We start from the raw sequence: 26,325 nt of genomic DNA, 5'->3' as shown, positions 1-26,325 counted from the left end.
CGTATGGCAGCTGGAGATGTGAGCCAAATCAAAGTCTGTATAGTTGAAGATGTGGCATCATCCAGAGAGGACAGGAAAAAGGAAATAAGAAAAGAGGAAGGAACCACAGCTAGAAAATGCTGACCTTTATTAAAAAGGACCCAGTCAAGGAATCTGAGAGGGAAGAGAATGTGTGATTTCTCTGCCTAAACATTTCCTGCTGGAAAACTATCACCCAGCCAGGACTCTTCTGTCCAGCAAATGCCCAGCTGGGCAGGACACAGGGCCCATAGCAGCAGAGTGAGGTAGACAGTGTTGCCCTGGGGAAAATGTCTTAGGGGAGCTGCTACAGAACTTGGCCTTGTTCATTTCCAAAATAGGTTAGGGTGGGGGTAGGTTTTGGGGAAAGAAGATGGAAGGAAAGAAAATAACCACAAATGGTCACTGGCTCTCTGATTGATGCACCACTTACTGATCTCATTTGATTATTTCACCAACTACAAGAAGGAGGTGGCAGTATCTGATTGAGGGACCTCTTCCTCTGTCCTTATAGTTTCAGGTTTCTATCACAGACCCTCCCAGACTCAATGTCATACTCCCACCCCCAGGAAAACCTGTTCCATTTTACGATTGGTGGAGTACCCAAGGGTCTGCGCACCCACTGGCTCACTGTTCTTTTCCCAGGTGATTTGAGGTCATCGAGTCCCCTCTTCCTCCTCTTGTTTTTGAAGTGATGTCATGCTCTGTCTAATCTCCATTATCTCTTCTTTGTTGCCAAGAGTGACCTTTGGGGAAGACAGATGGTTATGACTTTCTAGCTATTTTGTCTGAATTTAGTTCAGTTTTTGGAAAGGGCAAAATATTAGAAATATTAGGAATGAATGGCTCTTGATTCCCAAATCAAGATGCACCAGTTATTAAGCTGATGTTGGGGACCCCCACCCCAATTTGACTCATGTCTATTTTAATTGAAGGAGGAGAAAAGCATTTATTATTGACCTGTTCAAATCTCGTCCATTTTACCTATGACAAAACTGAATCCACTCAGTTTCTAAATGACAGGGCAGGGATTAAACCAGACTCTTTTGTATGCTCTATTTCTGTTCCTCCATGCTGCCTCTTCAGGTTGAAATTATGTTGAACAAAGAAAAAAAAGTCTTATATAGCCAAATCCACCCCCAGGAAAACCTGTTCCATTTTACGATTGGTGGAGTACCCAAGGGTCTGCGCACCCACTGGCTCACTGTTCTTTTCCCAGGTGATTTGAGGTCATCGAGTCCCCTCTTCCTCCTCTTGTTTTTGAAGTGATGTCATGCTCTGTCTAATCTCCATTATCTCTTCTTTGTTGCCAAGAGTGACCTTTGGGGAAGACAGATGGTTATGACTTTCTAGCTATTTTGTCTGAATTTAGTTCAGTTTTTGGAAAGGGCAAAATATTAGAAATATTAGGAATGAATGGCTCTTGATTCCCAAATCAAGATGCACCAGTTATTAAGCTGATGTTGGGGACCCCCACCCCAATTTGACTCATGTCTATTTTAATTGAAGGAGGAGAAAAGCATTTATTATTGACCTGTTCAAATCTCATCCATTTTACCTGTGACAAAACTGAATCCACTCAGTTTCTAAACGACAGGGCAGGGATTAAGCCAGACTCTTTTGTATGCTCTATTTCTGTTCCTCCATGCTGCCTCTTCAGGTTGAAATTATGTTGAACAAAGAAAAAAAAAGTCTTATATAGCCAAATGATGTGATTCCAATTACCATGAGTCATGGGTTCACTTAAGCCAGCTTTTGATGTCCTGCTTGCTCCCAGGCTATCAGTTCAGGAAGGCTCTCTGCTCTATTCCCACGAGGTATATTCTGAGATGGTCTTCTCATGGGCCCTGCTGGGAAAGAACAAAACGTTAACATGGCAAACACCCTTCGTTTTCCCAAAGATTCCACTTTTGATGACAGCAACTTTCCTAATGGGGAACAGGAAAAGGGTCAAATTTTTCTGCAGGATCATTCAAGCCCTTTCCCAGGACAGGATGATCCTTGGGAAAGTTATGGGACTGTCCCTGCAGGTTCTACCATGCTCTAGGCTACAGAGAATTCTTGACTGTTTTCTCCTCATCCTAACCATCATTCTCTTCCTGTCCCCTCTCTAAGCACAGGCTTAGAGAGATGCATTGCATTTAGGCCCAAAGTAAGACTTTATTGCTTTGTTCGCTCTTCACAAAAGCTCTGTTGGTCCATGTTCCCAAATGAGGAAACTGAGTCCCAGAGAGGCAATGAGCAGTGTCCCAAGCTAATCAGATGTAGATGGTGACTAAGGGATTGCTAAACATAGGGTCTGGGTCTTCTGACTTCTGGTCCTCTTTACATGGTACAGAGTGGGTATATTTTAAATATTGCATTCCAACATATAAAACAGAAGAGGAATCTGTTGGGTTTCCTTGTTATTGCCTTTTTTGGTATTCAGAAGTCAGAAGTACTCAATATCTTTGAGGTAGCACTGAGGCTCAAAACTCAAGATGGGAAAATCTGTGATTACTCCAAAATTACTAAGTATAGACATTTAAAAATATCCAAATCCACCCTGTGAGTTGTCTGTGAAATATATGTGCCTTGAGAACTGTGAGACATGTTGAGTTGGGGACCAATATGACACATGGCTGGTAGTTTATGGGAAAATGCAGAGCTGGGCTTGGCTGCTACAGAGACCTAGTTAGTGGGCTTCAAGGCCTCCTGGGCACAGGTGCTATCTTCTTACTTAGACCAGGGTAAGGACTCTAGAGGTTGGGTGAGATGCTTAAGAGATACAGTTAGGGGAGCTCCTACTCATTCTGGTACATTTTTGCACTTTGATAAGCCTTTGAAACGAAACAAAAGCCAATACTTCCTGGCAACATGTTGTATATCTTGAAAAGACAATTTGAATATACATAGACCAAAGACTAGTGAATATCCCTTAACAGTCTATGAACTACTTTGAGTATAGATAGATCAGTGTCACATCAAAAATTATTTATTTTAAAGTTACAAAATTTAAAATGATAAAAGTTTAAAATATGAGAATAATAATTCTTAAAATAATAAAAACAAAATACATCATAGGTGAAACCCCCAGTTCCTCCTATGTGGCTGGAACAGTAGAGAAAGGTGCTGACCTGGAATTTTATCTGGGATAATCAACATAATTTTTAATGATTCTCTCTCCCCCACTCCCCATTTCCAATTTGGAAATGCATGAAACGCAGAACATCTGACATGGAAGTAAGGATTTAGTTTGGTAGATTGCTTGGCATTGGCACTTGTTTAGACAAAAATGTACCGGTAGAACATGTTGTTTTTCAAAATAAACTTTCGAAGGAACAGAGATCCAAAATATAAATTATCTTTTAGAGAAAAAAATGGCTTAAAAACTTTGCAAATCAATAAAATAAATTTGCTTCGTGACTATCATAGAGTTTCTCATTAGGATGATTTTTTAAAAAGAGGGAAAAAAGGAAATCTCAAACTATCTACAGACATAGGCAGGCAGGCAGGTAAAGTTTGGACTCTCTGGACCTACTTTGATAACTTACTACTCAACGCATGATATGAGGACCAGCCCCAAAGAATCACCCAGGAGTTGGCTAGAAATGTTAACTCTTAGGCTCTACCCCAGACCTTCTGAATCAAAACCTGCATTTAACAAAATACCTATGTGACTCCTATGCACATTATAGTTTCCGGGGCTTTGGTGCTTTGAGTTCTCAGGGCTGAAATTTGGAAACAATCCTAAACTAGATGCCAAACTAGACCTCTGGAGTCACACACAGGAGGAGAGACTGCTGATGTTGGAATGACAGTTTAGTTCCCAAACACAAGACACATATTTCTGTGAGTGACCAATTGTCCTTTTGTATAAGTGGGTGCCTTTGCCCCTGGGCTGTGGGTGAGTCACAGCATGTGATTTACAGACAAGGGACATATATTTAGAAATAAATGATTGCCAAAAGAAAGGGTATGAAGAAATAATATCACTCATATCTGGTTTTCATTATAAAATAATATTGCTGTTTTGCATGCTTTCTAGACTCCTTAGGGTATTCTATTGCCACTCTGAGGTTTTTTTTTTCTTTTTACATATTTAGAAGCTATTTAATAGAAACGTTGCTGCATGGAAACAAAAATATTTTTCTCACAAAATGTTCCCATTCAATAAGTTGCCACATATTTTTGTTCCATATGGTGCTTCATAAACTAACAGTATCCGCAGGCAATGCAATTGAGCAGAGGGGTACATTTATATGCTTAGAGTGGCAATATGAACCCATGTTCAAGGATTTTTTGTTTTAGGCAAAAGATAATTGATGTTTAATTAAAAAAACATAATGTTAAAGAGTAGTTCAAGCTAAATTCCTTAAAAGAGACTGTAGAGAAAGTAAATTCATGTATGCATGTCATTCATTCATCAAGCATTTACTGATCTTTTACTGGACTTACAAAGATGAATAACTTATATTTTTGATATTTATTTTATATATTTAAATGCCATTTAACAAAGAAAAATCAACCAAAAAAAATGAGTTCGCGTGTCACCTCTGACACGTGTGTCATAGGTTCGCCATCACTGCTCTAGTGGATGAGAAAGAAAGAAGACACCACAGAGTGATTTAGAGAGTAAGTGTGGGTATTCTGGGTGCGCACAGTAGGAGTTCTCAGTGAACAAGAGGGGTGGGACAGGAGCTGAGGGAAGTCTTTCTGGAAAAGGAATTCTTTAAAAAGCAAGTCATAAAGCTACCCTTTAGGCCCCTGATATGTATCAGTGAAGTCCTCTCTGACCATCTGTATTAAGAGCAATGGTAACTCCCAACCCATGCCCTCCTACTCTGCTTTGTTTTCTCCATGGAGTGTAATACCATTCATGATAGCCAGCCTCCCAGACAGCCCTGAAAAATCCCTGGATCTTGGTATCCATGCCCTTGCATGGTCCTCCTCCACATTTTATCAGGGTTAGGAATAATAGAGTATGACAGACGCCACAATATGTCACTTCCAAGATTAGGTTATAAAGGCTTCCATCTTGATCACTCTCTTTTTCTTAGCAGCTGGCTTTCCCCAGAGTGAGCCATCTAAGTTGTGAGCAGCTCTTGGAGAGGTCCACATGCCTCATGATAATGCCACATGAATGAACTTGGCAGCAGATCCCCCAAAGCCAGACATATCTCCAGATGAGACTGCAAGCCTCACGAAAGAGCAAAAGCCAGAACCAAAAGCCAGACATATCTCCAGATGAGACTGCAAGCCTCATGGCAACTGGATTACAACCCCATGAAAGAGCAAAAGCCAGAACCCCACACCTGCTCTGCTCCCAGGCTCTGATTCTCAGGAATTGTGAGATAATAAACTGTTGTTGTTTTAAGGTCTAAATTTGACATAATTAGTTCCACAGTAATACATAACTAATATACCATCTGGTGCATTATACACTATTTTCCCTCTTCTCAAGATGTAACCTCCATGAGGACAATAACATGCTTGATTCATTGCTGTACTTCCATTTCCTAGAACACTACCTAGATCATGGTAGGTGCTGAATAAACATTTAAACCAGCAACTGAAGTCTGCTGACACTCATTCTAATGATTTGAATCAGGATTTATAGTGTTTCCATGTACATAGAAGGTCTTCATGATAAGGACTAGCTTTATTTCTCTTCTGATTTAACTGGTTGGGTATTTTGTAAGTGATGAACCCCACAACTAATAAAGAGAATCCAACTAGACTTTCCAGAGGAAAAAAAAACAGAGGCATAAAAGCTCATGTTTTTTTCAACCACACACCACAGGATAACAGATTTTCCTTTGTAGATTCTCACCATGGCCAATGGCAGCAGACCACTATTGGGACTGCCCATCAACACAAAGTGGTGCTGGACCACCAGAACTAGCTTCTTCTAATAAAATATAGTCCCTGAAGTTATGAGCCAAACAAACTCCATGGACATCATAGTGCAATATCTGCCTTCTAAGTGCCTAGCCTTGGGTCCTATAGGGCCATAGTCTTTAATGCTGGAAGAATCCCTGGGCCAAATCTAAGCTATAACTGTGGGAACCCAAAGGTCAAGAGTCCATTCAGTCCAAAGGTAAACTAGAAGACCGAAGGAGCAGGCTGATGATCATAGGCAGGTTGAACTGACTGGGGACGACAAAAGCAAACCAGGAATGCCCCAAGGAGAGTCCTAAATCATAGCTTTCAGTATTTAACCCTGCCTGTCCAACAGACCACCTGGGGGCACAGTGCTGGTTATTAATTCACGTTTTTTACTTGAAATCTACCCTTCCATGTACTGCTTTGAAATGCTAGTGTTGGAACTGTGCCAACAGCATTTCTCCTTTACCAGCTCTGACAATAGAGGGCACTAGAGAAAACTGGAATATGGAGAAGGGCTTTTTCTCCACCCTGTTCCATTTCTCTATCAGTGTCACCCTGGCCCTACCAGTTAGTTCCAAGAATATGGAGAAGGGCTTTTTCTCCACCCTGTTCCATTGCTCTTTCTATCAGTGTCATCCTGGCCCTACTAGTTAGTTCCAGTAGGAAGTTGGTTTTAGTTTCTAGTTTTGCCACAATCCCAGAACCATTTGCATCTGAGGTACAAGTAAATTCTAGCAAGCCTGTTCCTCTGAAATCTGGGTCCTATCGGCTCTAGGAAGTCCTTCCCCTGAGGTCAGACACCAGCAAAAGCTGGCAGCACACTGCCCAGAAGCCAGGGTCTCAGCTCTGCAGGGCCCCTAGCCCTGACTTCATTCCTTTGTTTTCCCCACCCTTAGAGGTAATAGCTGCTTCCCAAATTCTCAATAACTGATTAACTTGTTAAAATTATTAAGTTTTTTGGTTCTGGTTTCTGAGTCCTGATAGGACTCCTGACTGTAGGCATATAAAAATACACAGATGTCTGGATTTTTCCATAACCTAATGTTAATTTAATTGGTCTGTTGTGATTAGACACAGAGCATTAGTGACTTTAACATACAGCCAGGGTAGAGAACCTGGCATTCTTCTTACCTCTATAGAATGGTCCAGCTGACTTAAAACGGAGGGCGAGAGGTACTCAAAGCAGGACTCTGAACTGTCTCCGTTTTGAACAATTCCTTCAGCTGCCTATACTTGTGTTTAGCAGAAACCACCTTCTTTTTTAATTTGACAGACTCATCCATTGAAGAGTAAGGATTCATTTGGCCATTCACACCTCCAACTCCTTGGTACACATGGTCCCAACCATTTGAGCTGGTTCCACCCATCTGCTTCCATATTCAGACTGTCCCTATGCTGTAGGCAGTTACATAGACCTGAGCAGAGCAAGGACGATGAGCCAGGTACAGATGGTCATCAGCCTGGAAAGCCCCAGGTGCCTAGCAAGGGACAATCAATTATAGCATGGGACTTCGCCCCCAGGGCGACTTTCCTCCCCTAGCATATCACTGGTCATGAGGTTTGGACCCCTTGACCTTTCCTCCCTAGAAATAACATGTAGCCTCTGTTGTATTTTAGCTCCAGCCCCAGATAAGCAACAAAACCAGCCATGGCTGACGTCAGGACCAGCTGCATTGGATAATGACCCCCTGCCCTGGTGCCACCAATCAATCAGTGGAGACCACAACCCTGAATGGACACACCTGGGAAGCTACAGAATATTCTATTAAGATCTTTCCCCTGGGGCCTCCCCTAAAATCTCCACTCTTAAACCCTTAGGATGGAGGACCCAGTGCGCTCTCCTTCCAGGGAGCGCACCTGTGCCTTTCAATCACCCACCCCTCAGGTATGTTACCATTAGCTTCCTCACTACCAAGCTCCAAGGGCCCTTCCTTTATCTCCATAACTTGTTTCCTAAGCCCATTTCTTCTAGGAATTACTTCTTTTACCTCTGTAATTTACCAAATAAATGTTCTCCTACAGTTTGGGTCTTGCTCTGAATTCTTTCCTAGCCAGAACCCAAGTACTGAGGTTGCTGAACCCCTGTTTGGTGTGACCACATCAGACAACTGGTGCTATTCCCAAAGCCTACCACACCTGGACTCCTAAAATAGCTCGAATATCCCATTCTGGGTGACTTCAACTGAGACATGAAATAATGAAATGAATGTTTCCCTGTCACTAAAAGCAAAACAAAGGATAGATCTTGGGTATTTGCCAAGAAAAAACAACAACTTGCATTTGCATTCAGAGAATGTTAGGCCCCCAGAGCAAGGACAATAGGCCAGGTACAGAAACTCACCACGGCAGAAAGCCCTGGATGCAGAGCAAGGGGCAAAACTGGAAAAACAAGAACCTCACCTCCAGGGTAACCTATCTTCCCCTAGCATATCACTGGTCAGGCGGTTTAAACTCCATGACCTTTTCCTTCCTAAAGATAACATTGAGGCCTAGCTTGTATTTCAGCTCCAGGCCCAGAAAAGCAGCAAAACTAGACAAGTGGCACCTGGCTGCCTTCGGACCAGCTACATTGTCTAATGATCCCCCCACCACCCCCACCCCGGCCCTGGCACTGACCAATCAGTGGAGAGCACAACCTTTAAAGAGCACACCTGAGACCTCCCCTACGATTTCCACCAGCAAGAGAGACAAATATTCTCAGAACAGTGCAGGCTCTCCCACCAAGGAGCATGCCATAGCCATTGCCCCACAGGCACATACCCCCAACTTCTAAGGGACCTCATGAGACTTGCAACCAGGGGAGCAATGAGCAATGGCAGCTCATCCCGGGCAAACCCCTTGAGCCTGTCTTCAAGGCCCCTTTTTATCCTTGTATCCATTCCCTTTGAATATCCCCATCTCCCATCCCCTTTTCCTTAAATAAATCAAATCTTCTTTAATCAGTGGATGAGATAGCTATGCACCACTGACTTTAACTTTTCAGAGAATATCCATGTTACATAGGTCCTTTGTGTGCAAATTCAACTCCCTAGCTCCTGTTTTTCATTAAATATTTCATGTATGTGAGAATGTTGTCAACATTGCTAATTGCGTTTCTGTTTAATTTCTTGATATAATTTATCATCAAACTCCCAGAAAAGTGTTCTGACCAACTGGATGGGACCTCCTAGAGAAGGATGGGTTGTTCTTGCAAAGGCAATGATTTTCAATTTTGAAAAAGTTTAGGAGTGTAAGGACCTAGTGACTTGGCAGGAAACATTATGAAATGCAGCTAAATGGATCTTTCCAGCACAAAGGCTTGCTGTCTCAGGTTTCTGCATAACATATCTCTTTGAATCAAATAGGGAGAGGCACTTCTTGAAAATCACCACCTTCCCCCCTGAATGGGCTTTTCTCTGTGTGGCTGACTTGTACTAACCAGACCATGGCATTATGCTGACCTCAGATGGCATACATCTCAACAGATAGCATGTGTCGATCCCAGCCACCATCCTCTCAAATAAACCACATAACAGTTCAGAATAAAAGGCAATAAAAGGGCATAAGCAGCCTCACAGGAAATTGGTAAAATGACAAAAGATGTGCACACACACACACAGACTCTAAATCAAGCCACACACACATTTCTTTGCCCTGCTCTGTTCTCATCGCTCAGAGAGAAGCCGAGACCCGGCACCTCTTCTACCCGTTATTTCTTTAAGGAAATGAGATTTGAGACATGATAGACTTGAGAAGAAATGTGTTTAAGCAAAGCTGCTTACAACCTTTCAAGTGTTTCTAGTTTCTGCTAGCAAGAAAAACATGGGGGAAAATATTAACAAGTGAAGGGGGAAAAAAAGCTTGAAATGGATTAGAAATAGGACATATTCCTTTGATCTTCCATATACTCTCTTTGATTTGTTTAGGGTTTGGGAGCAGCAGCCTGAGGGGGTGATTTGTAGATGTCTAGAGATAAGAAGACGTGGTGGGACGAAACGTTATTTGAACGAATTGCTTTTTTGCCACGAATATCAAATTAGTCAGGAATGCTTCCACCATGATGTTCTGCTACCTAGGAAGTTTCCACGACTTTCCAATGCCCACAGGAAAAATCCTTGAACTTGGATTCCACCACAGTTTTGTACCAACTTCCTTTTCTTTGTTTTGCCGCCTGGAACTGTGCCATGCCAATGCACCCTTTTAGCCTTAAGGATTCATGTCTCGCACCAGTAGTTCAGAGCACTCTGTTGCATATCTCAGCTCCCCATGTATTAGCAACTATGCAATCTGAGACGCATTCCTCTGCCTCCTGAACTTCCTTGCCCTCATGTGTAAACTGAGAATGATAGTAGCCTAGATCTCATAAAGTCCTAAGGAATGCATGTCCAGTAACCAACAGTCCCAGTTGGTCCAGGACTGAGAGGCCTCCTGGTATGCAGGGTTTTCAGTGCTCACGCAGGAAAATCCCACCCAGACTAGGATGAGTGGGTCTTTATGACATACTAGAGGCCCGGTGCCCGACATTCGTGCACTGGAGAGGGGGGGTCCCTCAGCCCAGCCTGCTCCCCTTACAGTCCGGGACCCCTGGGGCATGTCTGCCTGCCCAGCTTCTGGCTGAGCAGTGCTCCCCCTGAGGGAGCGCACTGACCACCAGGGGGCAGCTCCGCATTGAGCATCTGCCCCCTGGTGGTCAGTGCTCATCATAGGGACCAGTCCTTCGTTTGCATATTAGGGTTTTATTATATAGGATTGCAAATAAAACATTTAGCACTGTGCTTGGTGTATAATAAATATGATGATAATCACATACATATTTCTCTTTCCTAAACATGCCTTGCATTTCCTCCCTCCAAGCCTCTGTCCCCTGCCACCCCAATGCCCACTGCTGGAACCTATTCTTTCTCCTTTGCTTATCAAAATTCTATTCATCATATTTCCCTGACCAGACTGGACCCCAGTGAGGGTGGGCCCCCTTTACTCAGACTTGTGTTTTCTGCAGCTCTAGGCAGAGTTACTGTCACATGGGCAGGGGGTACCCCATGCATGTTTGCTAGTATATTAACTAATAACCATTTTTCACTGTAGAAAAAAATTCACATCAGTAACCATATTAAATGGGCAGAAAATACATTTGCCCTGCAAGTATTTGCTGCCTAAGAGGCAAACCCATGCCACAGTGGCCAGACCTAATGCCAAAGTATCAAGTGATAAACTTTGCTGTATATTCACTTTCACAATTGCTATTGAGTTGTTTCAATATTTCATCAATTATCACACCTAAAAGGAACAGGTATATCATTCAGAGGAATCAGGGAGGTTTTGTTGGCATCACCAGAAGAAATTATGCCACTGCAGGGTCACGCTTTTGCGCTGCTTAGTGGAATATTTTAGAATGTTCTTTTTGGAAGGGATTGTATTTCACTATTTCCTTTGTGTAAATATAACACTTAATTACCAACACAAAGAAACCATTCTCTGAGAACTAAATTGCTTATTAACAAAAGATTTGAAATGGACTGGAGTTTCAAAAGGCAGAAGAAATTGAAGACATGTATCTTTAAACAGTAATTACACAGCTGAAAATTATATACCGAACGTAATTTTACAGATTCAATTTTCTTGTTATTGGCGGAAAGACAGAAGATTAATCCTATAAATTTAAAAGTGTCTGGATTTGTTTTTTCAAAACTTGACTTAAAATGGCGATACTTCAGATTTGGAGGTTGTGTTCCTTATTCCACAGTTCAATGGACAATTGTTTGAAGAGATAAATCCACTTTTATGGTGACAGTCTCAGAAGAGTTTACGAGCAAACCATCCTTTTATTTGCTTATGTCTTTCCATCCATTACAATTGGAGCCACATGGAATGCTGATTATTCAATTTTCAGAATCAAGCTTATTATGTTTTCCATCTCATCCCAGAGTTCATCGAATCTGAGACCCAACCATAATATGTGGATGCAATTGCTATGGTTTTCTCTTGTTAATACAAGCATATGTTATTTTCCTCTGTTCCAATTCTTAAAATAAAAATTGCATCATAGGTTTTTTAAATATGAATCCAGAATGACTGGAAAGTTCTAAATTCAATTGAGAGGAATGGCAGTTCACTCAAGCAGGACTAGAGGAAGGAGAGCTTAAGGTTAAGGGTGGTCTCTGACCCACCTGGCCAAGGCAACAGGGTCAAATGGGTTGTGAAGAGTCTTTAATACCAAAACCTCCCTCAAAACACATACATAACCACAGCCTCCCTGAGCCCTAGAATCTTTACTAAAGCATCTGCAATAGCCCTGGCTGGTGGTGCTCAGTGGTTATAGCTTCAGTCCATGCACCAAAAGGTCACCCTGGTCAAGGGCACATAACTGGGTTGCAGATCTGATCCCTGGCCGTGGTCCGGGCACCTGCAGGAGGAAACCAATCAGGGCACATAACTGGGTTGCAGATCTGATCCCTGGCCCTGGTCCGGGCACCTACAGGAGGAAACCAATCTCTCTCTCTCTCTCTCCCCCCATCCTCTTCCACCCACTCTCTCTAAAAATCAATGGAAAAATATCCTCAGGTGAGGATTAATAAAACAAAACAAAAAAGTGTCTGCAATAGTCATCAGCCACAGAAGGTCTAAATAACCAGGGCCTTGTGTGACTGACCCCCACCCCAGCCACACACACATGCATCCGTGCCGTCTAATGATAAAGAGGTAAAGCAGAAGGAAATAAAATAAGACAAAACAAAAAAAACCCACATATTAAAAATATTTGTTATATATCCTCAATTCAATAAACATTTAGTATAACTGACAAGTTTTTCACATAATGTATGGCAGAATTATTTTTTGACTGATAGCTGTTAACCCCCAGAAAAAAAATACCTACCAAGAAAGGCTCTTATTGGCTAACTGGGCTCAGATATAAAAACAAAGCCTAGCAGCTGTTTCTAAGCAGCAGCCTCTCATACAAACTGAGCTTCAGGGAGAAGCATTCACTAAGCTGCCTGCCTTCCACACTGAACTAACTGCCTGCTTGCACTGTGTTCCTGACATCTGAGCCAACCCTCAGATAGGAGTTCCTGGAATTCTATTTCAACCAATAGGACTGAGACTGAGACTTTCCCCATCCAATGGAAATGCGCAAATATATCTCCATCGGCACCGTCACTGACCTATCAGATTAGCTCCATTCTGACCAAGCAGGACTTTGCCTTTTAGACCAATCAAACTGCAAGGATTTGGAGTCCTCATTGGCATGAGGATTGACCAAACAGGGACCAGGGGTGGGGACTTCTCTCTCTATTTGTCAGCTCCCCTCTGGCATGGGAAGCACACTTTTCCTTTCCACCGAAGACCGAAAACTGCATTTCTCTGCCATGGAGAAGAGCTGTCTAGCTGGGGAGGCTGCCTTACTCAATGCCATCTCATCCCAGAGCTGCCTCACAGCTATGCTGTATCACAACTGAGCTGTTCGCACTGAATCACTGAGCTGTTTGTCCTTCTTCACCACACTGCAAATTGGGGATTCCTGTTGGCATTGAATTGGAACTGAGGACCATCAATTGACACAGCAAAAAGATGTTACAAAATAGTGGTAAGAATATGGGCTGGACAGTCAGGTGATTCCTCAAAAAATTTAGAATGAGCTACATACAACTCAGCAATCCCTCTCCTGGGTATATACCTGAAAACCTCTAAATCATGTATTTGCAAAGATATATGCACCCCTATATTCACTGCAGCATTATTCACAGTAGCCAAGACATGGAAACAACCAAAGTGTCCTGGGATACAGGACTTGATAAAGAAGATGTGGTCCATATACACAATGGAATACTCCTCAGCCATAAGAAAGGATGAAATAGCGCCATTTGCAACAACATGGATGGACCTTGAGAACATTATGCTAAGTGAAATAAGTCAGAAAAAGCTAAGAACCATATGATTTCATTCATATGTGGGATATAAAACTGAAACTCATGACCACAAACAGCAGTGCAGAGGTTGCCAGAGAGAAGTGGTTGGGAGGAGAAGGGAGTTCTAATATAAGGCAACAGAAGAAGATTTGACTTTGGGTGGTGGGCACACGGTACAATATACAGATCTTGTAACATAGAAACACACACCTAAAAGCTATATATTCATGTTGACCAATGTCATCCCAATAAATTTAATTTTTAAAAGGGGAAAAGGAGAATATGGGCTTTACTGTTGGACAAATCTGGTTTTAAACCAGGTCCTGCCACTAATTAGCTTAGTGATCTCGGGCAAGTCTCTTTAACACTCTGACCCACTAATCCCAGTCTCCTTAGCTCTGATGTGGGGATACTGGTCCTCTCCCACAGGTGGGATGAGGCTGGAATGAGCTGCTTGGTGCTGAGTCCCCATGACCCAGACTCCATGATGCTCATGTCACTATGGTAGCGCTCACCACTGATGACCGCATGGCCTGGCATTGCACAGTGCCTCACCTTTAACTAAGCAGATTCAGCTCCTGAACTCATTTGATGGCCACAACCATTAAGGGTGATGGTGAAGACAGGAATTCCTGTTCTACAGACAAGATTCAGATAAATATGACAGGTAACTCATAGCAAAGGCTTATCATATGTCAGGCGCCGTCCTACATGTTTTATATTCATTCTTTCACCACACCCCCAGCAAGGGGGCTACCATGATTATTCCGATTTTCTACAGATAAGAAAACTGAGGTTTAGAAGTTAAGGAACTGGTCCAAGTAGCAGATCGGTAGGTAAGAGTACTGCGTCTTCCTGTTTGGGCTGCAATAGAAAGCTTTTAGTTAACCTCAAGCTCCATTTCCTACAGATTCGAATGGAGCCTCTTTGTTGTGCTCAGAGGCTGAGGGGCACAAAGCCCAAGGGACCTCAGAAAGGACACTTGAACTCTGAGCTGGGCTGAATGGCAAATGGGGCCCTGTCACAGGTCTCCTGAACGCTGAGGCTCCAGGCCTTGACTTGGAACCAGGTGCCAGCAGTGACATCTGAGATGTCGCACAGAAAAGCATAACATCTCAAATCAGGACCACTCTGTTCTCTGGGCTGGTCCCCTGGGAGATCCTGTGTGGCCAGCAGGACTGATGTTAGAATTCCCTGACAGGGAAGAGTGGCTGCCCCCGAGAGAAGCCCCTGTCTTTCTTCCCAGGGGTTGGTCAAACAAGAGGTAATGCTTTCAAGGAACTGAGCTGACTCCTGGGAGTCAGCTGTGAGTTGAGGGAAGAGCAGAGGGAAGGCTGACAGGACACGTGGCCTTAAAAAGGACAACTCCACACACATAGAAAGGGCAGTGGAGCACTGTCCAACCGCATCCTGCCCAGGCAGGGAACCAGGGCTGAGCTTGGGCCCTTGCCCGGACTTGGCCGTGAACTGTAGGAACCTTGGTGTAATGCCCCCACCAGCAGGATGCTTCTGTGACTTACACACTAGGTCTGTCCCACATGGGACTGCCCTGCCTAGTTCTCGTCCTGCTACTCTCTGTGTGACCCTGACCGAGTCTCCAAACCTTCTGAGCTTTAGTTGCTTCATGGAGAAGACCAGTAGCTTATCCTGGATGATATCTGAGAGCTCCTCATCCTAAAACAGGATGACTCCATCCCTTCCCCTGCCCCTTTTAGAAGTCTCTCTGCAGAGCTTCAACTTTGCCCTTCCAAATAAGAATTTGGAAAATTTAAATGAGTCTATAAGCGGGATGTTCACTTACTAATTGAGCTTCAGGAGGAACCAAGTTGTAGACTCAACATTCAAAGATTTAAACTGATTGGGCATTTTTGCCATTAGTTTCTTATAAATCATTATTTTAAAACATAATTTTTAGCTTCTCAAAATGGTTTTCAATAACAGCGATGAATTACCTTTAATCCAACTGATTTTGCACAATTATTATTTTCATCTTTGTCTCCTCTTCCAGGTTGCATCCATCATCCAGTTATACTGATAGATCTGCAACCACTATGCCCATACATTTGGTAAATTTTCTCTTGATACTCTTTCAAAAATATATTTGTATTGATTTCAGAGAGGAAGGGAGGGAGGGAGAGAGAGAGAGACATCCATGATGAGAGAGAATCATTGATCAGCTGCCTCCTGCATGCCCCACACTGGGGATGGAGCCCACAACCCGGGCGTGTGCCCTGATGAGGAATGGAACTATGACCTCCTGGTTCATAGGTCAATGCTCAACCACTGAGCCAGCTGGTGGGCTCTCACTTGATACTTTAGCCCTAACATTTTCCATGCATCCAAGTCTTTCTAATTATCATTTCAGTGAATGCATTATCTTTCATCATAGTCCATGCACCATCATGTACTTAACAGCTTCTAGAATACTCTCTCCCAATATCTTGTGGGTATTGATAATGTTGCTAATTAACATCTTCACACACACACAGCCCCCTCCCCTTGACCCCCACTCTTCCCTATGAGTTAAATGCGGGGGGCGGGGGGGGGGAAGCCTTCTCGTGTACTTTGAAAGTAACTGCTGGACTCTGAAGCAATATTTACATCCTTGAAATACAGTTGTGTATAAGCTGCAGAATTCCCCCTTTGTTGCCAGCAAGAGAGGAGGTTTGGGACACAGATTTTAGGAGCTGTCCCTTTGGAAGGGGCCTGTAAACACTGTCTGGTGGCATTTGGGCAAGTCCCTTTATTTTATTGTCCCTTATTTTCTCTTTTCTTCTTCTAAAGATTAGGTTACAGGAGCTTGAGGGCAACATGGCTCACTTTTCTGTAGATAATTAGGCCATCATAGTGGGAAATCCAGGAGGCAAGACAGGGTGACCCTCCTCCCACCTCACATTAGTCCCTTGCAAACCAGTGTTTACACATATATCAGTGCCGCTTGAGGAACTAACCATTCAATTTAAAATTCAATCCCAAAGCACAGAGAGAGCCATTTCTGCCTAAATGCAGTACATCAGACACAGCCAATAGGACACTCCAGATCAGAAAGGGCTATGAATAATTTCAACCACACTTAGAAACACCATTTTTAACATTGTAGCAAATGTTGCCAATTTCAGGCATAGGAACAGACATTCTGGTGCCCACATTCCTAAAGTCTATCTTGTTTTACACACACACACAAAAAACCCAAAAAAGAATCGAATGAATTTTCATTTTATGGAAAACCAGTTAACCATCAAATGCAACAACAACAACAAACATTTAAATAAAACTACAATAAAGCCACACCTGCAGTAATGCTTTCAAGGAGGAGTCTTGAAGTCTGGTGCTATTTTCCAAAGGCATCAACAGAGTTGGGTAGCAAAGGAAGTGTAGCCTGAAAATGTCTCATGAAGCAAAACGTAGGTCATTTTTATTTGTGTTATACAGAGTCATAAACCTCAGAAAAAAACACACTAATAAAACATCACGCTCAGTTTAAAGGTCTCCCATCATTCCATGCCATAATGATACATGAAACACCATTAGCATAAGGCCAGTCCATTGCTCCTGGACTGTGGAGCTGTTACAAGATTCCAGGGCAGGAGGAATAGGGAAACTGAGACAGGAAAGTTAAAACAAGGCCCCACAGTGTGGGCAATTTGCAGCCAGCTGGTAACTAACAAACCATTGTCCCCGCCAACCAAGGACACTGAGAGCAAATGATTAACAAAACCTCCGTAATGAGAGAATGCAGAAAGAGAGGGGGGAAGGGGAAAGGAAAAAAAGGGCAGTTTTACTTCCTAAGCAGAGAAGCCAGTAGTTTCAAGGCTTGGTCGGATAAAGATGCCAGGTGTTTCTCATGATTTCTGGGAAGGCCACAACAAAGTAAAAAAAAAAAGACTTTGAGAATTAATCTGTACCAAAATATTCAGCAGAGGAATTTTGAGACCTCAGACCCACACTCAACTTGCTCTTCATAAGTCAGATGTATAGGTTTGCTTGCTTTACTTTTTCAAGAAAGGTGCATGCTTTCATGCTTTCATGAATTGGCTTTTTACAACTGCAGTAAAGGCCTCTGGTATAAATTCATTTATACTAGAGGCCTGGTGCACAAATCCGTGCATGGGTGGGGTCCCTTGGCCTGGCCTGCAATCGTGGCCAATTGGGACCTGCCAGCCAGGGGAGAGGGACCGTAGGAGGTTGGCGGGCTGTGGGAGGTTGGCTGTGGCAGTGCACTAACCACCAGGGGGCAGCTCCTGCATTGAGCGTCTGCCCCCTGATGGTCAGTGCATGTCATAGCAACCAGTCAACTGAATGACCGGTTGTAACGGTCGTTTAGGCTTTTATATATATAGATGAGAAGACAAGGATCCAGGTTGGGACAGCCCTCTGCACTGACTCAGGGGGTTGTCCTGTCCGGTAACATCTCTCTGGTGTCGTGAGAGGGGCCTATAACAGAACCAGGACTGGGACAGACTAGAAAACAGAGAATTAATTGCTCAGAGTTCAAAGGAGAAATATAATGTGTTTCCTAACCTCATGCTGAAGTCCAGATCGATGTCCACGCCCTGAGAAGGGTTGGGGTCTTCCGACTATGGTATGTGGACTAGAATAATTCTTGGGAAGATTTTTAAAGCACCATCGAAGAAGACCGGAAGAGCAGGCCGTTGGGTGCTGCCAAGGGCCTCCCTTGCTCTGTAAAGATCCCCTTATTCAGTCATTATACAAACACCTTTGTGTTATTCCGACCCTGGGCCAGGTGCTCTGCTGGGTGAGCCCGTGGGGATGCAGTAGAAATAAGACAAGATCCTGCCTTCACGGAGTTTACGTTCTGGTGATGGGACATTATGATAAACCACTAAAAACATGATACTTTATTAACACTTTTCACTGCCTGTAATTATTTAACAGGGTAATGGGTTGGTAAGATTATTAGTTTGAGATAGTATGATTTTTTTGGTGTATGGCCCACATATGCATGGGATATACTTATACTAAAAATTTCATTATTTATCTGAAATTCAAGTTGAAGAGATTCCTATATTTTATCTGACAACCCACGGAGAGGGTAGAGCAGTGGTTCTCAACCTTCTGGCCCTTTAAATACAGTTCCTCATGTTGTGACCCAACCATAAAATTATTTTCGTTGCTACTTCATAACTGTAATGTTGCTACTGTTATGAATCGTAATGTAAATATCTGATATGCAGGATGGTCTTAGGCGACCCCTGTGAAAGGGTTGTTCGACCGCCAAAAGGGTTGCGACCCACAGGTTGAGAACCGCTAGGGTAGAAGGTGAGAGCAACCTAAAACGGGAGGGTCGGAGACCTTTCCTAGTTGGGAGCAGCCTGCCTTTTAAATTTCTCGCCTCTCCATGCATACTTCCTGTTCCCACTGCTGACATCTGTGGGTTATTTAACAACCTAATAGCACCTTTCATTTACAATCCCTTTTATACGCATTTTTGCTGGAACACCATCTAAGCCCCATGGATTAAACTTCATTATGTTCCTCATTTCACAGGTGAAGAATTGAGGTTTGGAGAAGTGAAGTCACACAGCTGATTGTGATCCCAGGGTAACCAGCAACAGAGGCAGGACTTTGGATTCTGTGAGCACGTCCACCTGGCATCTAGCCCGTGTCTAGCAGGTGCTCAATAAATATCTGTTGAATTGAACTAAAGGCAGCGTGTTTGAAGTGTACGCACCTGCCTGACAATTAGCTTCTGGATTGCACGTGAGTGCTGACGTTAAGCACTTGATTGCCCGGCGTCCACTTCCAAGAGAGGCCATGGTGAATAATCACTTGGCCAGCTACAGAAGACAAAGAGCCAGGCTGCCTGCCCCTCCCTGAAGGTCCCCTTTTACAAAATCCCAGTTGAGGTCGATGACTGACCATTTGACTGACAAGCTTTACTTTGTAGTACCTTAATTCCTGCTCTTATGTTTTAAATTCACCAATAAAGAGTGAACCAGCGAAACCATAGGCACCCCACTATCAACCCTAATAAAGGCAGAACCTAGGTTCCTTCTCCCTCTCTCTCTTATCCTAGTTGGGAGCAGCCTGCCTTTTAAATTTCTCGCCTCTCCATGCATACTTCCTGTTCCCACTGCTGATATCTGTGGGTTATTTAACAACCTAATAGCACCTTTCATTTACAATCCCTTTTATACGCATTTTTGCTGGAACACCATCTAAGCCCCATGGATTAAACTTCATCATGTTCCTCATTTCACAGGTGAAGAACTGAGGTTTGGAGAAGTGAAGTCACACAGGTGATTGTGATCCCAGGGTAACCAGCAACAGAGGCAGGACTTTGGATTCTGTGAGCACGTCCACCTGGCATCTAGCCCGTGTCTAGCAGGTGCTCAATAAATATCTGTTGAATTGAACTAAAGGCAGCGTGTTTGAAGTGTACGCACCTGCCTGACAATTAGCTTCTGGATTGCACGTGAGTGCTGACGTTAAGCACTTGATTGCCCGGCGTCCACTTCCAAGAGGGGCCATGGTGAATAATCACTTGGCCAGCTACAGAAGACAAAGAGCCAGGTCACTCCTCCCTGAAGGTCCCCTTTTACAAAATCCCGGTTGAGGTAGATGACTATTTGACTGACAAGCTTTACTTTTCTGCTCTTATGTTTTAAATTCACCAATAAAGAGTGAACCAGAGAAACCATAGGCACCCCACTATCAACCTAATAAAGGCAGAACCTAGGTTCCTTCTCCCTCTCTCTCTTATCCGTCCTAGGTCCTCCGTCCTCCCTCCTCCACTCCCTCCCTGTGACCTCACTGTGTAGGCCTGGACATGCTGTGGACCCTCTAGAACTTGTGAGTAATATATTTTGTCTTTTCAAAGTTCCCTGATGGTTGTGGCTGAGAGCGTCTTGCAACCATAAGAACCACAGGGGCAGGTCCAGCCACAACATGGACTCTGTCTGGGGAAATGTCCGTGGTGGCTCCTCACAAATTGATCATAGGATTTCGATGAGCAAAGACTAAGGTTTGAATTGAGGCTCAGAGGCATTCCAGCTGCATCACTCACACAAGTCAGCTGACTTCTCAGTGGGTTTATCCTCATTTTACAGATAATTGTTATGCAGATTCATTCCTTCAACAAACATATTGAGTATCTACTATGTGCCAGGCTCCGCTCCAACGGGGGGTTTTGACCAGGGCCATAACCTGAGCCGATTTGTGTTTTTAAAAAGATCTCTCGGGCCACTGTGTGGAGAACAGATCATAAGGAGCAGGAAGCCAGACTGGGAGGTGACTGCATGGTGACTGGGATGGATGAGATGGAAGATGGAAAGAAATTGTCTGATGGGTGAGGTTGGAGGGGTCACATTTAGAAGGTCAAGTCCCTAAAACATGCTGAAGGCAGAGAAATCAAGGATGGAATCTGGGTTTTTAGCTTAAACAAGGCAAATAATATGTCACGGTTTCGAAGAGGAAACAAACATAGGTACAGCAGTCCTGAGAGTGTTTAACATAGTAAATACCTCAGTCAGTATCCCTGTGGGTGCCTTTCAGGGGCAGGAAGGAGACAGATACACTTGGAAGGGAAAGGCTGCCCAGGGACCATGAGAATCCATGTTGCATTACCTCCTCAGCCTGGCTGAGTTGTGTGTCCACTATTACTGCAGCCAGGGCACCAAGCCCTATGCACAGGCCACTGGACAAAATCCTATGGAGAACTGATAAATGCTGCGATGAATGAGAAGCAGGAGCTATGGGTCCAATGGGAAATAGCCATGCACAAAGGCAACACCAGGCACCTCTGTTCATTGCAGCATTATTCACGGTGGCCAATACATGGAAACAACCAATGTGTCCTGCGGTAGAGGACTGGATAAAGAAGATGTGGTACATATACACAATGGAATACTACTCAGCCATAAGAAAGGATGAAATAATGCCATTTGCAGCAACAGGGGTGGACCTTGAGAACATTACGCTAGGTGGAATAAGTCAGACTGAAAAGGCTAAGAACCATACGATTTCACTCATATGTGGGATGTAAAACTGAAACTTATGATTACAAACAGGGAAGAGGGTGTGGGGAGAATGGGATCCTAATATGAGGTGACAGGAGAAGATTTTACTTCGGGTGGTGGGCACACGGTGCAATATACAAATCTTGTAACATAGAAACCCACACATGAAACCTATATGTTCATGTCAACCAATGTCACCCCAAGTCCAAATAAGGTACTTTAATTATAGCCTCCTTAATTCCAATGAGAACTCTGCTTGGAAAACAGAGGGGAGAGTGGATACATATCTGCTTGCTCCCATCTCAGAGCCTGGCTTGGTAAATGAATTACCAGGAGAGTCAGTGGCTTATTCCATTAGCTCCTGATAGGACACTGCTTTGTAACTGCTGGGAAGGCTTCCCAAGGGGGAGGGGGGGGGGCTGCTTGCAATCTTTGTAGCCAACCCCCAAGGCAACGTGGGTGTGCAGGGAGGTTGATGCTGGCTTGGGCTCAGCCTCCTGCTCCTTCCCGCTGGGCAAGGCCGCCCAGCTGTAAAGGGCATTTCTGGAGGGCCTTGCTCATTTGAAACGGCAGACTCACCCATGGTGCTGTCTTCTGTTGGAAATCACTCACTGATCTCTGCCACCTCTCGAGCTGTACAAATTCAGTTCAGAGCTTTCTGAACTGGAGCCCTCCTGGATTCCGAGGGTCCTCAGACAGGTGTTCTGTTTATATAGAATGGGACTCCTCCTTCCCCCTGCTGCTAGGCTACAAATGTTAAAGAAACAGCATCCGCTTGGCGGTAAAGTTTAATGTTGGTAAATGTCTTATTTAAATCATGTTTAATACTTTCTGCAAGATGGACTTTGGAAGACCATGAAGTTTAGCCCCCTCCATCTCCCCACAGGGGTCTTAAGACCTAGAATCAGTGACTTTGTGATTTCCATGGAAGACAATACATTTTTCCATAGTTTGGGCTCCTTCTTATCCTCTGTCCCTTTACATGCAACATTTCCTCCAAAACAGAACTGTTTTGGAGTTCTCTTGGGACTTTTCTACTTGTCACCGTGATTGTAATACCAATGATGAGAAAGCCTTGCCTACAATGCCAGACCATTTCGTGTAAGTGATCTCTCTTCCTCCTTACAGCCAGCCCTGAGAGGTAGACAAAACAGCTGGAGCTATTGCTACTCTCACATTATAGCCAAGCTCAGAGAGGTATCATGGCCACCACGTCATTCAGTTACCGTGGTCGGCAAACTGCGGCTCGAGAGCCACATGTGGCTCTTTGGCCCCTTGAGTGTGGCTCTTCCACAAAATACCATGTGCGGGCGTGCGTACAGTGCGATTGAAACTTTGTGGCCCATGCGCAGAAGTCGGTTTTCTGCCTGGGCGAGTCTATTTTGAAGAAGTACTGTTGATATTTGGCTCTGTTGACTAATAGTTTGCCGACCACTGAAAGGTCTGCGTTATCTGACGCCATCCCAGATTCTTTACTATGTTGCCTGTCAACAGGCCTTGTTTTGACCACAGCACATTGTTTCTCAGCTGCCCAATCGTTCTGAGAAGGCCTCCAGCTGATTCTTGGCATTCCATTTTCAAATGTGCATATTGGGTTAGAACTAAGACCAATTTAAATGAACAAATATCTCTTAAATGCCTATGTGTGCATGGCTCTATGGTGGCATTCAGGGCATTCGGAGATGGCTCAGAGGGTGAAAAGCATCCTGCCTATGGATTTCAATTCCAGACAGATCTAATTCAAATCACAACCCCTCCTGGGACCTTGAACAAGCTACAATCAAAAGCTCAAGATTAAATGAGATAATGTAAAGTGGCCAGCAATCTTGATAGCGCTAAATTAAATAGTCATGATGCTTCATGTACATCATCTCTTTCATCCTTACAACAGCCCTTAGGAGGTAGGGACTATTCTTAGCCCCATCTTATAGATTAGTAAACTGAGGTGATTGGCCAGTGGTTATGCAATGCAATTTACATTCAGGTCTGCCTAGCTCCAAACACAGCTGCTGCTCTTAATCAGTGTCAGGAGCTGCTTCTTATGAGAAAAACAGGACTGTTCGTCAGCTGCTTGCTGTAAACATATGATTATGGCATGAGCTTTGGGTCAGGGGCAGGGGTCACTGTCATTTAGACTCAGCCCTCCCACTTACTGGCAGGAAAAAAACAAACAACATTTGCCACATTCCCTTCCTCCTATTTGCCAAGTGTGGTATGATTAAAATGCAAATCCACTAGAAACTAGGCCTCACTTCAGAGTTCCTTATGTCGTTATGTGTTTTTGTAAGGCATAGATTCCGAAATCCCAATTACCTCTTGAGGGGATGGTTGAAAAATTTGACCCAAAAAACCAGGCCAATATTGGCCGATCTCCTCAGGGAGATGTTACCTAAGAATCACCAGTGCCTTTGAGAATGTGATAACATGTAATTATTCTCTCCACACACAAAAAAGGCTACATGCACACCCACACACAACTGTGTACACAGTTTCAGGGGGTTGACAGACATCCCTCCCCCACCCCACTGTCCATTTGCAGACTGGATAGCTGGAGTCCACAGCCCTGCGGTTGAATCTGAGGTTCAGCATCCTCATCTGTCTCTCTGGGTAGGAGTGAGGATAGGATGAGATGACCCCAAGGAAGAGCCCGATGCCACTTACCTGTTCAGTGTGCACCAGCCCAGCAGTGGGACAGCTAGAGACAGGAAAACAACCACATAACTGAGCAAAAAGGGCACCACCAAGGGGAGAGACTCTCCTCAAATGAGCGACCTCTCCACAGGTAAGAGCAATTTCACTGCCCATCGCATAGGGTTTTTCATTAGCCTCAATAAGGAGCACTTTGTGGTGCCCTGGAGTGAGTGCTGGGAGGGCTATTGGAGCCACTTGTAAATGTTAATGGCTCTCAGGCCAGCTTCCCTCTGGCTAATTGCTGGTGGAATTGATGAGCCAGCAGGCTCTCCACCCACCTCTCCCTCTCAGAGCTGAAGCTGCTACCCTGTGTTTCCAAGCCCTACTTGGTTCCGCCCATTCCCACCCAGGCAGGGATGCTGCCCACCATGCTGCACAGGCTACACTTTGATTTAGAGCTTAGTAAGGGGATTTTCTCTGGGAAGAGACCTCCATCTGGTGGGCTCTGAGGGCTTTAATACCTCGCTATTCACACTGTGGTCTATGAACCAGCAGCATAGACCATGGAGGCATATTAGAAATGCAGAATATCAGGTCTCACTCTCAACTGAGAATCTGTGTTTTAATAAGACCCCCAGGGTGATTCCTATATGTGTGCAAGCTTGGGAAGCATTGGGGGGGGAGCATCATTCTAATAATGGAATTCCCCTACACGCTTGCAAAGCCCTGGGAAACTTCAATGTTCCTTGGGGGAGATTTGACTCTAAAAATAATGCAGTAGGAATAATGAGTACCGACAAGTTTCTCCCATTGTAAATGCTTCGCAGATTCCACCAAGTGCCCGGGTGGCTGCAGGGCCGACTCTTTGTTAACTGCTTTTATTGCAGCTCCATCCTCCTTGCGAAAATCCATTCCTCCTCTATTTTTCTGGATAACATCTGTTTTAAGAAGAAAGCAATTGTGAGTTTGAGTCTTGGCTCTGCCATTCATTTTATTCCAATAAGCTTAGGTAAGCTCCTTAGCCCTTTATGTTTTTAAATTATTTTTATATAGTTTTATTGATTTCAGAGAGGGAGAGAGAGGGAGAGAGAGATAGAAACATCAATGATGACAGAGAATCATTGCTTGGCTGCCTCCTGCATGCCCCCCACTGAGGATGGAGCCTACAATCCAGGCATGTGCCCTTGACTGGAATCAAACCTGGGACCCTTCAGTCTGCAGGCTGACACTCTATCCACTGAGCCAAACGGGCTGAGGCTCCTTACCCTTTTAAATCTCCAGATTCTCATCTGTAAAACGGGAATGATGATAATTACCTTCATCACAGAACTTGTTAGGGTGAAATGGAATGAGCATTAGCTCAAACCCGGGGCTTCTGGTGCTGAATCCTCGATAAATGGCAGTTCCATGGTTTTGTTAGATAGGACAAGGGCCTCCAGGTCTCGGCAGTTCTAAATGTCATTTCTTACTAAATGTTAAAATGTAGGCCAGCATTTTGTAGATGCAACTATAAACAGGAGCTCAACCAGATGAAAGTAGCCAACTGCAAAGAAGAAATCAGCATGTAATTAATTGGCCAAACAGTGTATGTAAGCAGTGGCTAAGCCCCCCTTTGGGGAGGCAGAGCTTTGGATGGGAATCCCCTGTCTCCTTTACTTGCCGTGAGTAAATAAAACTACCTTGGACAGCCTTGTCTAGTTTTTGACTAGAGCACCCCAAGTGGCAAACTGCTTGAATTTGGTAACTGTTTTGTTTCTCTCATTGCTGCTCTTAGTGTAAGTCCCTAGGAGACCCTGCTCGGCAAGGACAAAAGCTGAGGCTGTCTTCTGACTGCCCAGAACATGGCAGGCTTCTTAAAAATCTGTGGAATGAATGCTTGATCTTCACAACAGCCAGCAAGCTGAGCCCGGCAACACTTTCCCTATCATAGAACTTAATAATCACAA

At 44.0% G+C, this 26,325-nt stretch overlaps 2 long non-coding RNA genes across 3 annotated transcripts in view; one reads left to right on the top strand and one right to left on the bottom strand.

The window, feature by feature from the left end:
- LOC102249751 overlaps positions 1-7,537 on the top strand; it is a 192,357-nt gene extending 184,820 nt beyond the window's left edge. For both annotated transcript variants that reach the window (XR_001363759.1, XR_001363760.1), the window contains exon 3: positions 7,504-7,537. This is a non-coding gene — a long non-coding RNA (uncharacterized LOC102249751). The remainder of the gene's footprint in view (positions 1-7,503) is intronic.
- LOC106727532 lies at positions 1,179-25,849 on the bottom strand. Its single transcript, XR_001363761.1, has 3 exons — positions 25,696-25,849; positions 1,744-1,865; positions 1,179-1,338 (listed from the first exon to the last, which is right to left on the bottom strand). It is a non-coding gene; the product is annotated as an uncharacterized LOC106727532 (long non-coding RNA).
- Between the last annotated feature and the right edge of the window lie 476 nt (positions 25,850-26,325).

The sequence above is a fragment of the Myotis brandtii genome, unplaced genomic scaffold (genome assembly GCF_000412655.1).
Source record: "Myotis brandtii unplaced genomic scaffold, ASM41265v1 scaffold441, whole genome shotgun sequence".
Classification (NCBI taxonomy): Eukaryota; Metazoa; Chordata; class Mammalia; order Chiroptera; family Vespertilionidae; genus Myotis; species Myotis brandtii.
The sequence above is the reverse complement of the archived record's forward strand: the minus strand, read 5'-3'. Positions and strand labels throughout refer to the sequence as shown.